Raw genomic sequence first — 12,343 nt, 5'->3', positions numbered from 1 at the left:
CCACTCATTTCTTCATTCTATTGTTGAACCCATTTAAGGAAACCCCAGCAAGCTGGAGAGTGCAAAAATTGCCACGAAACTCAGTTTTGCTTCTCTCCACGGAAAGCTTTAGTAAAAGGCGAAAGATTTTAAGCTCAGAAGAGAAGCCAGCGTATACTGGGCAAGGGCTTCCTCCTGACCTACCACCATGGACGCAGCCCTCATTTGGCCCAGGGAGACCACCTAGAAGTGGGTGCATGGTTTGGCTATGGAAAAACAAAAACGGCAACACACAGCCCATTTTCCGCAGGCTGCTCTGTGTTCAGCTCCATCCTGCTGCCAGAGAGTCACATGTCCCGCTGCCTGGAAGAAGGCCATCCACTGCTACAATATTCAAATGAGAGACATTTCCCAGCAGCCCCATAGTACAGTCTCCCACCAAAACCCACCCACTCATTCATTCCTTCATTCTGTTGTTGAACCCATTTAAGGAAGCCCCAGCAAGCTGGAGCGTGCAAAAATTGCCACAAAACTCAGTTTTGTTTCTCTCCACGGAAATCTTTAGTAAAAGGCGAAAAATTTTTACGTTCTGAAGAGAAGCCAGAGTATACTGGGCAAGGGCTTCCTCCTGACCTACCACCATGGGCACAGCCCTCATTTGGCCCAGGGAGACCACCTAGAAGTGGGTGCGTGGTTTGGCTATGGAAAAACAAAAACGGCAACACACAGCCCATTTTCCGCAGGCTGCTCTGTGTTCAGCTCCATCCTGCTGCCAGAGAGTCAAATGTCCCGCTGCCTGGAAGAAGGCCATCCACTGCTACAATATTCAAATGAGAGACATTTCCCAGCAGCCCCATAGTACAGTCTCCCACCAAAACCCACCCACTCATTCCTTCATTCTGTTGTTGAACCCATTTAAGGAAGCCCCAGCAAACTGGAGCGTGCAAAAATTGCCACAAAACTCAGTTTTGTTTCTCTCCACGGAAATCTTTAGTAAAAGGCAAAAAATTTTTACGTTCTGAAAAGAAGTCAGAGTATACTGGGCAAGGGCTTCCTCCTGACCTACCACCATGGGCACAGCCCTCATTTGGCCCAGGGAGACCACCTAGAAGTGGGTGCGTGGTTTGGCTATGGAAAAACAAAAACGGCAACACACAGCCCATTTTCCGCAGGCTGCTCCGTGTTCAGCTCCATCCTGCTGCCAGAAAGTCACATGTCCCGCTTCCTGGAAGAAGGCCATCCACTGCTACAATATTCAAATGAGCGGCATCTCCCATCAGCCCCAGAGTACAGTTTCCCACCAAAACCGCACCCACTCATTCCTTCATTCTGTTGTTGAACCCATTTAAAGTAGCCCCTGCAAGCTGGAGCGTGCAAAAATTGCCAAAAAAACTCAGTTTTGCTTCTCTCCACAGAAATCTTTAGTAAAAGATGAAAGATTTTTACGTTCTGAAAAGAAGCCAGAATATACTGGGCAAGGGCTTCCTCCTGACCTACCACCATGGGCACAGCCCTCATTTGGCCCAGGGAGACCACCTAGAAGTGGGTGCGTGGTTTGGCTATGGAAAAACAAAAATGGCAACACACAGCCCATTTTCCGCAGGCTGCTCCGTGTTCAGCTCCATCGTGCTGCCAGAGAGTCACATGTCCCGCTGTCTGGAAGAAGGCCATCCACTGCTACAATATTCAAATGAGAGACATTTCCCAGCAGCCCCAGAGTATAGTCTCCCACCAAAACCCCACCCACTCATTCCTTCATTCTGTTGTTGAACCCATTTAAGGAAGCCCCAGCAAGCTGTAGCGTGCAAAAATTGCCACAAAACTCAGTTTTGCTTCTCTCCACGGAAATCTTTAGTAAAAGGCAAAAGATTTTTATGTTCTGAAGAAAAGCCAGAGTATACTGGGCAAGGGCTTCCTCCAGACCTACCACCATGAGCACAGCCCTCATTTGGCCCAGGGAGACCACCTAGAAGTGGGTGCGTGGTTTGGCTATGGAAAAACAAAAACGGCAACACACAGCCCATTTTCCGCAGGCTGCTCTGTGTTCAGCTCCATCCTGCTGCCAGAGAGTCACATGTCCCGCTGCCTGGAAGAAGGCCATCCACTGCTACAATATTCAAATGAGAGATATTTCCCAACAGCCCCATAGTACAGTCTCCCACCAAAACCCACCCACTCATTCCTTCATTCTGTTGTTGAACCCATTTAAGGAAGCCCCAGCAAGCTAGAGCGTGCAAAAATTGCCACAAAACTCAGTTTTGCTTCTCTCCACGGAAATCTTTAGTAAAAGGCTAAAGATTTTTACGTTTTGAAGAAAAGCCAGAGTATACTAGGCAAGGGCTTCCTCCTGACCTACCACCATGGACGCAGCCCTCATTTGGCCGAGGGAGACCACCTAGAAGTGGGTGCGTGGTTTGGCTATGGAAAAACAAAAATGGCAACACACAGCCCATTTTCCGCAGGCTGCTCCGTGTTCAGCTCCATCGTGCTGCCAGAGAGTCACATGTCCCGCTGCCTGGAAGAAGGCCATCCACTGCTACAATATTCAAATGAGAGACATTTCCCAGCAGCCCCATAGTACAGTCTCCCACCAAAACCCACCCACTCATTCCTTCATTCTGTTGTTGAAACCATTTAAGGAAGCCCCAGCAAGCTGGAGCGTGCAAAAATTGCCACAAAACTCAGTTTTGTTTCTCTCCACGGAAATCTTTAGTAAAAGGCAAAAGATTTTTACGTTCTGTAAAGAAGCCAGAGTATACTGGGCAAGGGCTTCCTCCTGACCTACCACCATGGGCACAGCCCTCATTTGGCCCAGGGAGACCACCTAGAAGTGGGTGCGTGGTTTGGCTATGGAAAAACAAAAACGGAAACACACAGCCCATTTTCCGCAGGCTGCTCCGTGTTCATCTCCATCTTGCTGCCAGAGAGTCACCTGTCCCGCTGCCTGGAAGAACGCCATCCACTGCTACAATATTCAAATGAAAGACATTTCCCAGCAGCCCCAGAGTACAGTCTCCCACCAAAACCCCACCCACTCATTCCTTCATTCTGTTGTTGAACCCATTTAAGGAAGCCCCAGCAAGCTAGAGCGTGCAAAAATTGCCACAAAACTCAGTTTTGCTTCTCTCCACGGAAATCTTTAGTAAAAGGCTAAAGATTTTTACGTTCTGAAGAAAAGCCAGAGTATACTGGGCAAGGGCTTCCTCCAGACCTACCACCATGGGCACAGCCCTCATTTGGCCCAGGGAGACCACCTAGAAGTGGGTGCGTGGTTTGGCTATGGAAAAACAAAAACGGCAACACACATCCCATTTTCCGCAGGCTGCTCTGTGTTCAGCTCCATCCTGCTGCCAGAGAGTCACATGTCCCGCTGCCTGGAAGAAGGCAATCCACTGCTACAATATTCAAATGAGAGGCATCTCCCATCAGCCCCAGAGTACAGTCTCCCACCAAAACCCCACCCACTCATTCCTTCATTCTGTTGTTGAACCTATTTAAGGTAGCCCCAGCAAGCTGGAGCGTGCAAAAATTGCCACAAAACTCAGTTTTGCTTCTCTCCACGGAAATCTTTAGTAAAAGGTGAAAGATTTTTACATTCTGAAAAGAAGCCAGAGTATACTGGGCAAGGGCTTCCTCCTGACCTACCACCATGGACACAGCCCTCATTTGGCCCAGGGAGACCACCTAGAAGTGGGTGCGTGGTTTGGCTATGGAAAAACAAAAATGGCAACACACAGCCCATTTTCCGCAGGCTGCTCCGTGTTCAGCTCCATCGTGCTGCCAGAGAGTCACATGTCCCGCTGCCTGGAAAAGGCCATCCACTGTTACAACATTCAAATGAGAGACATTTCCCAGCAGCCCCAGAGTACAGTCTCCCACCAAAACACCACCCACTCATTCCTTCATTCTGTTGTTGAACCCATTTAAGAAAGCCCCAGCAAGCTGGAGCGTGCAAAAATTGCCACAAAACTCAGTTTTGCTTATCTCCACGGAAATCTTTAGTAAAAGGTGAAAGATTTTTACGTTCTGAAGACAAGCCAGAGTATACTGGGCAAGGGCTTCCTCCAGACCTACCACCATGGACGCAGCCCTCATTTGGCCCAGGGAGACCACTTAGAAGTGGGTGCGTGGTTTGGCTATGGAAAAACAAAAACGGCAACACACAGCCCATTTTCCGCAGGCTGCTCCGTGTTCAGCTCCATCCTGCTGCCAGAGAGTCACATGTCCCGCTGCCTGGAAGAATGCCATCCACTGCTACAATATTCAAATGAGAGGCATTTCCCATCAGCCCCAGAATACAGTCTCCCACCAAAACCCCACCCACTCATTCCTTCATTCTGTTGTTGAACCCATTTAAGGAAACCCCAGCAAGCTGGAGCGTGCAAAAATTGCCACAAAACTCAGTTTTGCTTCTCTCCATGGAAATCTTTAGTAAAAGGTGAAAGATTTTTACGTTCTGAAAAGAAGCTAGAGTATACTGGGCAAGGGCTTCCTCCTGACCTACCACCATGGGCACAGCCCTCATTTGGCCCATGGAGACCACCTGGAAGTGGGTGCGTGGTTTGGCTATGGAAAAACAAAAACGGCAACACACAGCCCATTTTCCGCAGGCTGCTCTGTGTTCAGCTCCATCCTGCTGCCAGAGAGTCACATGTCCCGCTGCCTGGAAGAAGGCCATCCACTGCTACAATATTCAAATGAGAGACGTTTCCCAGCAGCCCCATAGTACAGTCTCCCACCAAAACCCACCCACTCATTCCTTCATTCTGTTGTTGAACACATTTAAGGAAGCCCCAGCAAGCTGGAGCGTGCAAAAATTGCCACAAAACTCAGTTTTGTTTCTCACCACGGAAATCTTTAGTAAAAGGCGAAAGATTTTTACGTTCTGAAGAGAAGCCAGAGTATACTGGGCAAGGGCTTCCTCCTGACCTACCACCATGGGCACAACCCTCATTTGGCCCAGGGAGACCACCTAGAAGTGGGTGCGTGGTTTGGCTATGGAAAAACAAAAACGGCAACACACAGCCCATTTTCCGCAGGCTGCTCTGTGTTCAGCTCCATCCTGCTGCCAGAGAGTCACATGTCCCGCTGCCTGGAAGAAGGCCATCCACTGCTACAATATTCAAATGAGAGATATTTCCCAACAGCCCCATAGTACAGTCTCCCACCAAAACCCACCCACTCATTCCTTCATTCTGTTGTTGAACCCATTTAAGGAAGCCCCAGCAAGCTGGAGCATGCAAAAATTGCCACAGAACTCAGTTTTGTTTCTCTCCACGGAAACATTTAGTAACAGGCAAAAGATTTTTACTTTCTGAAGAGAAGCCAGAGTATACTGGGCAAGGGCTTCCTCCTGACCTACCACCATGGGCACAGCCCTCATTTGGCCCAGGGAGACCACCTAGAAGTGGGTGCGTGGTTTGGCTATGGAAAAACAAAAATGGCAACACACAGCCCATTTTCCGCAGGCTGCTCCGTGTTCAGCTCCATCGTGCTGCCAGAGAGTAACATGCCCAGCTGCCTGGAAGAAGGCCATCCACTGCTACAATATTCAAATGAGAGACATTTCCCAGCAGCCCCAGAGTACAGTCTCCCACCAAAACCCCACCCACTCATTCCTTCATTCTGTTGTTGAACCCATTTAAGGAAACCCCAGCAAGCTGGAGCGTGCAAAAACTGCCACAAAACTCAGTTTTGCTTCTCTCCACGGAAATCTTTAGTAAAAGGCGAAAGATTTTTACGTTCTGAAGAGAAGCCGGAGAATACTGGGCAATGGCTTCCTCCTGACCTACCACCATGGGCACAGCCCTCATTTGGCCCAGGGAGACCACCTAGAAATGGGTGCGTGGTTTGGCTATGGAAAAACAAAAACGGCAACACACAGCCCATTTTCCGCAGGCTGCTCCGTGTTCAGCTCCATCCTGCTGCCAGAGAGTCACATGTCCCGCTGCCTGGAACAAGGCCGTCCACTGTTACAATATTCAAATGAGAGACATTTCCCAGCAGCCCCAGAGTACAGTCTCCCACCAAAACCCCACCCACTCATTCCTTCATTCTGTTGTTGAACCCATTTAAGAAAACCCCAGCAAGCTGGAGCGTGCAAAAATTGCCACAAAACTCAGTTTTGCTTCTCTCCACGGAAATCTTTAGTAAAAGGCGAAAGATTTTTACGTTCTGAAAAGAAGCCAGAGTATACTGGTCAAAGGCTTCCTCCTGACCTACCACCATGTGCACAGCCCTCATTTGGCCCAGGGAGACCACCTAGAAGTGGTTGCATGGTTTGGCTATGGAAAAACAAAAATGGCAACACACAGCCCATTTTCCACAGGCTGCTCCGTGTTCAGCTCCATCGTGCTGCCAGAGAGTCACATGTCCCGCTGCCTGGAAGAAGGCCATCCACTGCTACAATATTCAAATGAGAGACATTTCCCAGCAGCCCCAGAGTACAGTCTCCCACCAAAACCCCACCCACTCATTCCTTCATTCTGTTGTTGAACCCATTTAAGGAAGCCCCAGCAAGCTGGAGCGTGCAAAAATTGCCACAAAACTCAGTTTTGCGTCTCTCCACGGAAATCTTTAATAAAAGGCAAAAGATTTTTAAGTTCTGAAGAAAAGCCAGAGTATACTGGGCAAGGGCTTCCTCCAGACCTACCACCATGGACGCAGCCCTCATTTGGCCCAGGGAGAACACCTAGAAGTGGGTGCGTGGTTTGGCTACGGAAAAACAAAAACGGCAACACACAGCCCATTTTCCGCAGGCTGCTCCATGTTCAGCTCCATCCTGCTGACAGAGTCACATGTCCCGCTGCCTGGAAGAATGCCATCCACTGCTACAATATTCAAATGAGAGGCATTTCCCATCAGCCCCAGAATACAGTCTCCCACCAAAACCCCACCCACTCATTCCTTCATTCTGTTGTTGAACCCATTTAAGGAAGCCCCAGCAAGCTGGAGCGTGCAAAAATTGCCACAAAACTCAGTTTTGCTTCTCTCCACGGAAATCTTTAGTAAAAGGCGAAAACTTTTTACGTTCTGAAGAGAAGCCAGAGTATACTGGGCAAATGCTTCCTCCTGACCTACCACCATGGGGACAGCCCTCATTTGGCCCAGGGAGACCACCTAGAAGTGGGTGCATGGTTTGGCTATGGAAAAACAAAAACGGCAACACACAGCCCATTTTCCACAGGCTGCACCGTGTTCATCTCCATCCTGCTGCCAGAAACTCACATGTCCCGCTGCCTGGAAGAACGCCATCCACTGCTACAATATTCAAATGAGAGACATTTCCCAGCAGCCCCAGAGTACAGTCTCCCACCAAAACCCCACCCACTCATTCCTTCATTCTGTTGATGAACCCATTTAAGAAAACCCCAGCAAGCTTGAGCGTGCAAAAATTGCCACAAAACTCAGTTTTGCTTGTCTCCACGGAAATCTTTAGTAAAAGGCGAAAGATTTTTACGTTCTGAAGAGAAGCCAGAGTATACTGGGCAAGGGCTTCCCCATGACCTACCACCATGGGCACAGCCCTCATTTGGCCCAGGGAGACCACCTAGAAGTGGGTGCGTGGTTTGGCTATGGAAAAACAAAAACGGCAACACACAGCCCATTTTCCGCAGGCTGCTCCGTGTTCAGCTCCATCTTGCTGCCAGAAAGTCACATGTCCCGCTGCCTGGAAGAAGGCCATCCACTGCTACAATATTCAAATGAGAGACATCTCCCATCAGCCCCAGAGTACAGTCTCCCACCAAAACCCCACCCACTCATTCCTTCATTCTGTTGTTGAACCCATTTAAGGTAGCCCCAGCAAGCTGGAGCGTGCAAAAATTGCCACAAAACTCAGTTTTGCTTCTCTCCACGGAAATCTTTAGTAAAAGGCGAAAGATTTTTACGTTCTGAAAAGAAGCCAGAGTATACTGGGCAAGGGCTTCCTCCTGACCTACCACCATGGGCACAGCCCTCAATTTGGCCCAGGGAGACCACCTAGAAGTGGGTGCGTGGTTTGGCTATGGAAAAACAAAAACGGCAACACACAGCCCATTTTCCGCAGGGTGCTCTGTGTTCAGCTCCATCCTGCTGCCAGAGAGTCACATGTCCAGCTGCCTGGAAGAAGGCCATCCACTGCTACAATATTCAAATGAGAGACATTTCCCAGCAGCCCCATAGTACAGTCTCCCACCAAAACCCACCCACTCATTCCTTCATTCTGTTGTTGAACCCATTTAAGGAAGCCCCAGCAAGCTGGAGCGTGCAAAAATTGCCACAAAACACAGTTTTGTTTCTCTCCACGGAAATCTTTAGTAAAAGGCAAAAGATTTTTACGTTCTGAAGAGAAGCCAGAGTATACTGGGCAAGGGCTTCCTCCTGACCTACCACCATGGGCACAGCCCTCATTTGGCCCAGGGAGACCACCTAGAAGTGGGTGCGTGGTTTGGCTATGGAAAAACAAAAACGGCAACACACACCCCATTTTCCGCAGGCTGCTCCGTGTTCAGCTCCATCTTGCTTCCTCCTGACCTACCACCATGGGCAAAGCCCTCAATTTGGCCCAGGGAGACCACCTAGAAGTGGGTGCGTGGTTTGGCTATGTAAAAACAAAAACGGCAACACACAGCCCATTTTCCGCAGGGTGCTCTGTGTTCAGCTCCATCCTGCTGCCAGAGAGTCACATGTCCCACTGCCTGGAAGAAGGCCATCCACTGCTACAATATTCAAATGAGAGACATTTCCCAGCAGCCCCATAGTACAGTCTCCCACCAAAACCCACCCACTCATTCCTTCATTCTGTTGTTGAACCCATTTAAGGAAGCCCCAGCAAGCTGGAGCGTACCACCATGGGCACAGCACTCATTTGGCCCAGGGAGACCACCTAGAAGTGGGTGCGTGGTTTGGCTATGGAAAAACAAAAACGGCAACACACAGACCATTTTCCGCAGGCTGCTCCGTGTTCAGCTCCATCTTGCTGCCAGAGAGTCACCTGTCCCGCTGCCTGGAAGAACGCCATCCACTGCTACAATATTCAAATGATAGGCATCTCCCATCAGCCCCAGAGTACAGTCTCCCACCAAAACCCCACCCACTCATTCCTTCATTCTGTTGTTGAACCCATTTAAGGTAGCCCCAGCAAGCTGGAGCGTGCAAAAATTGCCACAAAACTCAGTTTTGCTTCTCTCCACGGAAATCTTTAGTAAAAGGTGAAAGATTTTTACGTTCTGAAAAGAAGCCATAGTATTCTGTGCAAGGGCTTCCTCCTGACCTACCACCATGGGCACAGCCCTCATTTGGCCCAGGGAGACCACCAAGAAGTGGGTGCGTGGTTTGGCTATGGAAAAACAAAAATGGCAACACACAGCCCATTTTCCGCAGGCTGCTCTGTGTTCAGCTCCATCGTGCTGCCAGAGAGTCACATGTCCCGCTGCCTGGAAGAAAGCCATCCACTGCTACAATATTCAAATGAGAGACATTTCCCAGCAGCCCCAGAGTACAGTCTCCCACCAAAACCCCACCCACTCATTCCTTCCTTCTGTTGTTGAACCCATTTAAGGAAGCCCCAGCAAGCTGGAGCGTGCAAAAATTGCCACAAAACTCAGTTTTGCTTCTCTCCACGGAAATATTTAGTAAAAGGCAAAAGATTTTTACGTTCTGAAAAAAAAGCCAGAGTATACTGGGCAAGGGCTTTCTCCATACCTACCACCATGGATGCAGCCCTCATTTGGCCCAGGGAGACCACCTAGAAGTGGGTGCGTGGTTTGGCTATGGAAAAACAAAAACGGCAACACACAGCCCATTTTCCGCAGGCTGCTCCGTGTTCTGCTCCATCGTGCTGCCAGAGAGTCACATGTCCCGCTGCCTGGAAGAAGGCCATCCACTGCTACAATATTCAAATGAGAGACATTTCCCAGCAGCCCCAGAGTACAGTCTCCCACCAAAACCCCACCCACTCATTCCTTCATTCTGTTGTTGAAACCATTTAAGGAAGCCCCAGCAAGCTGGAGAGTGCAAAAATTGCCACAAAACTCAGTTTTGCTTCTCTCCACGGAAATCTTTAGTAAAAGGCGAAAGATTTTTATGTTCTGAAGAGAAGCCAGAGTATACTGGGCAAGGGCTTCCTCCTGACCTACCACCATGGGCACAGCCCTCATTTGGCCATGGGAGACCACCTAGAAGTGGGTGCGTGGTTTGGCTATGGAAAAACAAAAATGGCAACACACAGCCCATTTTCCGGAGGCTGCTCCGTGTTCAGCTCCATCGTGCTGCCAGAGAGTCACATGTCCCGCTGCCTGGAAGAAAGCCATCCACTGCTACAATATTCAAATGAGAGACATTTCCCAGCAGCCCCAGAGTACAGTCTCCCACCAAAACCCCACCCACTCATTCCTTCCTTCTGTTGTTGAACCCATTTAAGGAAGCCGCAGCAAGCTGGAGCGTGCAAAAATTGCCACAAAACTCAGTTTTGCTTCTCTCCACGGAAATCTTTAGTAAAAGGCAAAAGATTTTTACGTTGTGAAGAAAAGCCATAGTATACTGGGCAAGGGCTTTCTCCATACCTACCACCATGGATGCAGCCCTCATTTGGCCCAGGGAGACCACCTAGAAGTGGGTGCGTGGTTTGGCTATGGAAAAACAAAAACGGCAACACACAGCCCATTTTCCGCAGGCTGCTCCGTGTTCAGCTCCATTCTGCTGCCAGAGAGTCACATGTCCCGCTGCCTGGAAGAATGCCATCCACTGCTACAATATTCAAATGAGAGGCATTTCCCATCAGCCCCAGAATACAGTCTCCCACCAAAACCCCACCCACTCATTCCTTCATTCTATTGTTGAACCCATTTAAGGAAGCCCTAGCAAGCTGGAGCGTGCAAAAATTGCCACAAAACTCAGTTTTGCTTCTCTCCACGGAAATCTTTAGTAAAAGGCGAAAGATTTTTACGTTCTGAAGAGAAGCCAGAGTATACTGGGCAAGGGCTTCCTCCTGACCTACCACCATGGGCACAGCCCTCATTTGGCCCAGGGAGACCACCTAGAAGTGGGTGCGTGGTTTGGCTATGGAAAAACAAAAACGGCAACACACAGCCCTTTTTCCGCAGGGTGCTCCGTGTTCTGCTCCATCGTGCTGCCAGAGAGTCACATGTCCCGCTGCCTGGAAGAAGTCCATCCACTGCTACAATATTCAAATGAGAGACATTACCCAGCAGCCCCAGAGTACAGTCTCCCACCAAAACCCCACCCACTCATTCCTTCATTCTGTTGTTGCAACCATTTAAGGAAGCCCCAGCAAGCTGGAGCGTGCAAAAATTGCCACAAAACTCAGTTTTGCTTCTCTCCACGGAAATCTTTTGTAAAAGGCGAAAGATTTTTACGTTCTGAAGAGAAGCCAGAGTATACTGGGCAAGGGCTTCCTCCTGACCTACCACCATGGGCACAGCCCTCATTTGGCCCAGGGAGACCACCTAAAAGTGGGTGCGTGGTTTGGCTATGGAAAAACAAAAACGGCAACACACAGCCCATTTTCCGCAGGCTGCTCCGTGTTCAGCTCCATCGTGCTGCCAGAGAGTCACATGTCCCACTGCCTGGAAGAAGACAATCCACTGCTACAATATTCAAATGAGAGACATTTCCCAGCAGCCCCAGAGTACAGTCTCCCACCAAAACCCCACCCACTCATTCCTTCATTCTGTTGTTGAACCCATTTAAGGAAGCCCCAGCAAGCTGGAGCGTGCAAAAATTGTCAGAAAACTCAGTTTTGCTTCTCTCCACGGAATCCTTTAGTAAAAGGCGAAAGATTTTTACGTTCTGAAGAGAAGCCAGAGTATACTGGGCAAGGGCTTCCTCCTGACCTACCACCATGGGCACAGCCCTCATTTGGCCCAGGGAGACCACCTAGAAGTGGGTGCGTGGTTTGGCTATGGAAAAACAAAAACGGCAACACACAGCCCATTTTCCGCAGGCTGCTCTGTGTTCAGCTCCATCCTGCTGCCAGAGAGTCACATGTCCCGCTGCCTGGAAGAAGGCCATCCACTGCTACAATATTCAAATGAGAGACATTTCCCAGCAGCCCCAGAGTACAGTCTCCCACCAAAACCCACCCACTCATTCCTTCATTCTGTTGTTGAACCCATTTAAGGAAGCCCCAGCAAGCTGGAGCGTGCAAAAATTGCTACAAAACTCAGTTTTGTTTTTCTCCACGGAAATCTTTAGTAAAAGGCGAAAGATTTTTACGTTCTGAAGAGAAGCCAGAGTATACTGGGCAAGGGCTTCCTCCTGACCTACCACCATGGGCACAGCCCTCATTTGGCCCAGGGAGACCACCTAGAAGTGGGTGCGTGGTTTCGCTATGGAAAAACAAAAACGGGAACACACAGCCCAT

At 49.4% G+C, this 12,343-nt stretch overlaps 28 non-coding genes across 28 annotated transcripts; all 28 read right to left on the bottom strand.

Moving 5' to 3' along the window:
• Positions 1 to 40: 40 nt before the first annotated feature.
• Positions 41 to 155, bottom strand: LOC141064800 (U5 spliceosomal RNA). Its single transcript, XR_012225977.1, has one exon. It is a non-coding gene; the product is annotated as a U5 spliceosomal RNA (small nuclear RNA).
• Positions 156 to 472: 317 nt separating this feature from the next.
• LOC141065222 (U5 spliceosomal RNA) lies at positions 473 to 588 on the bottom strand. The gene has a single exon (XR_012226358.1). It is a non-coding gene; the product is annotated as a U5 spliceosomal RNA (small nuclear RNA).
• Positions 589 to 901: 313 nt separating this feature from the next.
• LOC141064180 (U5 spliceosomal RNA) lies at positions 902 to 1,017 on the bottom strand. Its single transcript, XR_012225416.1, has one exon. It is a non-coding gene; the product is annotated as a U5 spliceosomal RNA (small nuclear RNA).
• Positions 1,018 to 1,331: 314 nt separating this feature from the next.
• Positions 1,332 to 1,448, bottom strand: LOC141064742 (U5 spliceosomal RNA). The gene has a single exon (XR_012225925.1). It is a non-coding gene; the product is annotated as a U5 spliceosomal RNA (small nuclear RNA).
• Positions 1,449 to 1,762: 314 nt separating this feature from the next.
• LOC141064069 (U5 spliceosomal RNA) lies at positions 1,763 to 1,878 on the bottom strand. Its single transcript, XR_012225315.1, has one exon. It is a non-coding gene; the product is annotated as a U5 spliceosomal RNA (small nuclear RNA).
• A 313-nt stretch (positions 1,879 to 2,191) lies between these two features.
• LOC141063657 (U5 spliceosomal RNA) lies at positions 2,192 to 2,307 on the bottom strand. Its single transcript, XR_012224947.1, has one exon. It is a non-coding gene; the product is annotated as a U5 spliceosomal RNA (small nuclear RNA).
• Positions 2,308 to 2,620: 313 nt separating this feature from the next.
• LOC141063873 (U5 spliceosomal RNA) lies at positions 2,621 to 2,736 on the bottom strand. The gene has a single exon (XR_012225141.1). It is a non-coding gene; the product is annotated as a U5 spliceosomal RNA (small nuclear RNA).
• Positions 2,737 to 3,050: 314 nt separating this feature from the next.
• LOC141063715 (U5 spliceosomal RNA) lies at positions 3,051 to 3,166 on the bottom strand. The gene has a single exon (XR_012224999.1). It is a non-coding gene; the product is annotated as a U5 spliceosomal RNA (small nuclear RNA).
• A 314-nt stretch (positions 3,167 to 3,480) lies between these two features.
• Positions 3,481 to 3,596, bottom strand: LOC141064009 (U5 spliceosomal RNA). The gene has a single exon (XR_012225263.1). It is a non-coding gene; the product is annotated as a U5 spliceosomal RNA (small nuclear RNA).
• A 313-nt stretch (positions 3,597 to 3,909) lies between these two features.
• LOC141063972 (U5 spliceosomal RNA) lies at positions 3,910 to 4,025 on the bottom strand. The gene has a single exon (XR_012225229.1). It is a non-coding gene; the product is annotated as a U5 spliceosomal RNA (small nuclear RNA).
• Positions 4,026 to 4,339: 314 nt separating this feature from the next.
• On the bottom strand, positions 4,340 to 4,455 carry LOC141064566 (U5 spliceosomal RNA). The gene has a single exon (XR_012225766.1). It is a non-coding gene; the product is annotated as a U5 spliceosomal RNA (small nuclear RNA).
• A 313-nt stretch (positions 4,456 to 4,768) lies between these two features.
• On the bottom strand, positions 4,769 to 4,884 carry LOC141063699 (U5 spliceosomal RNA). Its single transcript, XR_012224984.1, has one exon. It is a non-coding gene; the product is annotated as a U5 spliceosomal RNA (small nuclear RNA).
• Positions 4,885 to 5,197: 313 nt separating this feature from the next.
• Positions 5,198 to 5,313, bottom strand: LOC141064694 (U5 spliceosomal RNA). Its single transcript, XR_012225881.1, has one exon. It is a non-coding gene; the product is annotated as a U5 spliceosomal RNA (small nuclear RNA).
• Positions 5,314 to 5,627: 314 nt separating this feature from the next.
• On the bottom strand, positions 5,628 to 5,743 carry LOC141063969 (U5 spliceosomal RNA). The gene has a single exon (XR_012225227.1). It is a non-coding gene; the product is annotated as a U5 spliceosomal RNA (small nuclear RNA).
• Positions 5,744 to 6,057: 314 nt separating this feature from the next.
• LOC141065025 (U5 spliceosomal RNA) lies at positions 6,058 to 6,173 on the bottom strand. The gene has a single exon (XR_012226177.1). It is a non-coding gene; the product is annotated as a U5 spliceosomal RNA (small nuclear RNA).
• A 314-nt stretch (positions 6,174 to 6,487) lies between these two features.
• LOC141064465 (U5 spliceosomal RNA) lies at positions 6,488 to 6,603 on the bottom strand. Its single transcript, XR_012225674.1, has one exon. It is a non-coding gene; the product is annotated as a U5 spliceosomal RNA (small nuclear RNA).
• A 312-nt stretch (positions 6,604 to 6,915) lies between these two features.
• Positions 6,916 to 7,031, bottom strand: LOC141063931 (U5 spliceosomal RNA). The gene has a single exon (XR_012225192.1). It is a non-coding gene; the product is annotated as a U5 spliceosomal RNA (small nuclear RNA).
• A 314-nt stretch (positions 7,032 to 7,345) lies between these two features.
• On the bottom strand, positions 7,346 to 7,461 carry LOC141064310 (U5 spliceosomal RNA). The gene has a single exon (XR_012225534.1). It is a non-coding gene; the product is annotated as a U5 spliceosomal RNA (small nuclear RNA).
• Positions 7,462 to 7,775: 314 nt separating this feature from the next.
• LOC141064838 (U5 spliceosomal RNA) lies at positions 7,776 to 7,891 on the bottom strand. The gene has a single exon (XR_012226008.1). It is a non-coding gene; the product is annotated as a U5 spliceosomal RNA (small nuclear RNA).
• A 314-nt stretch (positions 7,892 to 8,205) lies between these two features.
• LOC141063777 (U5 spliceosomal RNA) lies at positions 8,206 to 8,321 on the bottom strand. The gene has a single exon (XR_012225055.1). It is a non-coding gene; the product is annotated as a U5 spliceosomal RNA (small nuclear RNA).
• Positions 8,322 to 9,092: 771 nt separating this feature from the next.
• On the bottom strand, positions 9,093 to 9,208 carry LOC141064263 (U5 spliceosomal RNA). Its single transcript, XR_012225491.1, has one exon. It is a non-coding gene; the product is annotated as a U5 spliceosomal RNA (small nuclear RNA).
• Positions 9,209 to 9,522: 314 nt separating this feature from the next.
• On the bottom strand, positions 9,523 to 9,639 carry LOC141064343 (U5 spliceosomal RNA). The gene has a single exon (XR_012225563.1). It is a non-coding gene; the product is annotated as a U5 spliceosomal RNA (small nuclear RNA).
• A 314-nt stretch (positions 9,640 to 9,953) lies between these two features.
• On the bottom strand, positions 9,954 to 10,069 carry LOC141063698 (U5 spliceosomal RNA). Its single transcript, XR_012224983.1, has one exon. It is a non-coding gene; the product is annotated as a U5 spliceosomal RNA (small nuclear RNA).
• A 314-nt stretch (positions 10,070 to 10,383) lies between these two features.
• LOC141064291 (U5 spliceosomal RNA) lies at positions 10,384 to 10,499 on the bottom strand. The gene has a single exon (XR_012225517.1). It is a non-coding gene; the product is annotated as a U5 spliceosomal RNA (small nuclear RNA).
• Positions 10,500 to 10,813: 314 nt separating this feature from the next.
• LOC141065013 (U5 spliceosomal RNA) lies at positions 10,814 to 10,929 on the bottom strand. The gene has a single exon (XR_012226166.1). It is a non-coding gene; the product is annotated as a U5 spliceosomal RNA (small nuclear RNA).
• A 314-nt stretch (positions 10,930 to 11,243) lies between these two features.
• LOC141064907 (U5 spliceosomal RNA) lies at positions 11,244 to 11,359 on the bottom strand. The gene has a single exon (XR_012226071.1). It is a non-coding gene; the product is annotated as a U5 spliceosomal RNA (small nuclear RNA).
• A 314-nt stretch (positions 11,360 to 11,673) lies between these two features.
• LOC141063757 (U5 spliceosomal RNA) lies at positions 11,674 to 11,789 on the bottom strand. The gene has a single exon (XR_012225037.1). It is a non-coding gene; the product is annotated as a U5 spliceosomal RNA (small nuclear RNA).
• Positions 11,790 to 12,102: 313 nt separating this feature from the next.
• LOC141063899 (U5 spliceosomal RNA) lies at positions 12,103 to 12,218 on the bottom strand. The gene has a single exon (XR_012225164.1). It is a non-coding gene; the product is annotated as a U5 spliceosomal RNA (small nuclear RNA).
• Between the last annotated feature and the right edge of the window lie 125 nt (positions 12,219 to 12,343).

The sequence above is a fragment of the Dendrobates tinctorius genome, unplaced genomic scaffold (genome assembly GCF_039654945.1).
Source record: "Dendrobates tinctorius isolate UK_male_01 unplaced genomic scaffold, ASM3965494v1 ptg000250l, whole genome shotgun sequence".
Lineage (NCBI taxonomy): Eukaryota > Metazoa > Chordata > Amphibia > Anura > Dendrobatidae > Dendrobates > Dendrobates tinctorius.
This window is presented reverse-complemented; position numbering and strand designations above follow the sequence as displayed.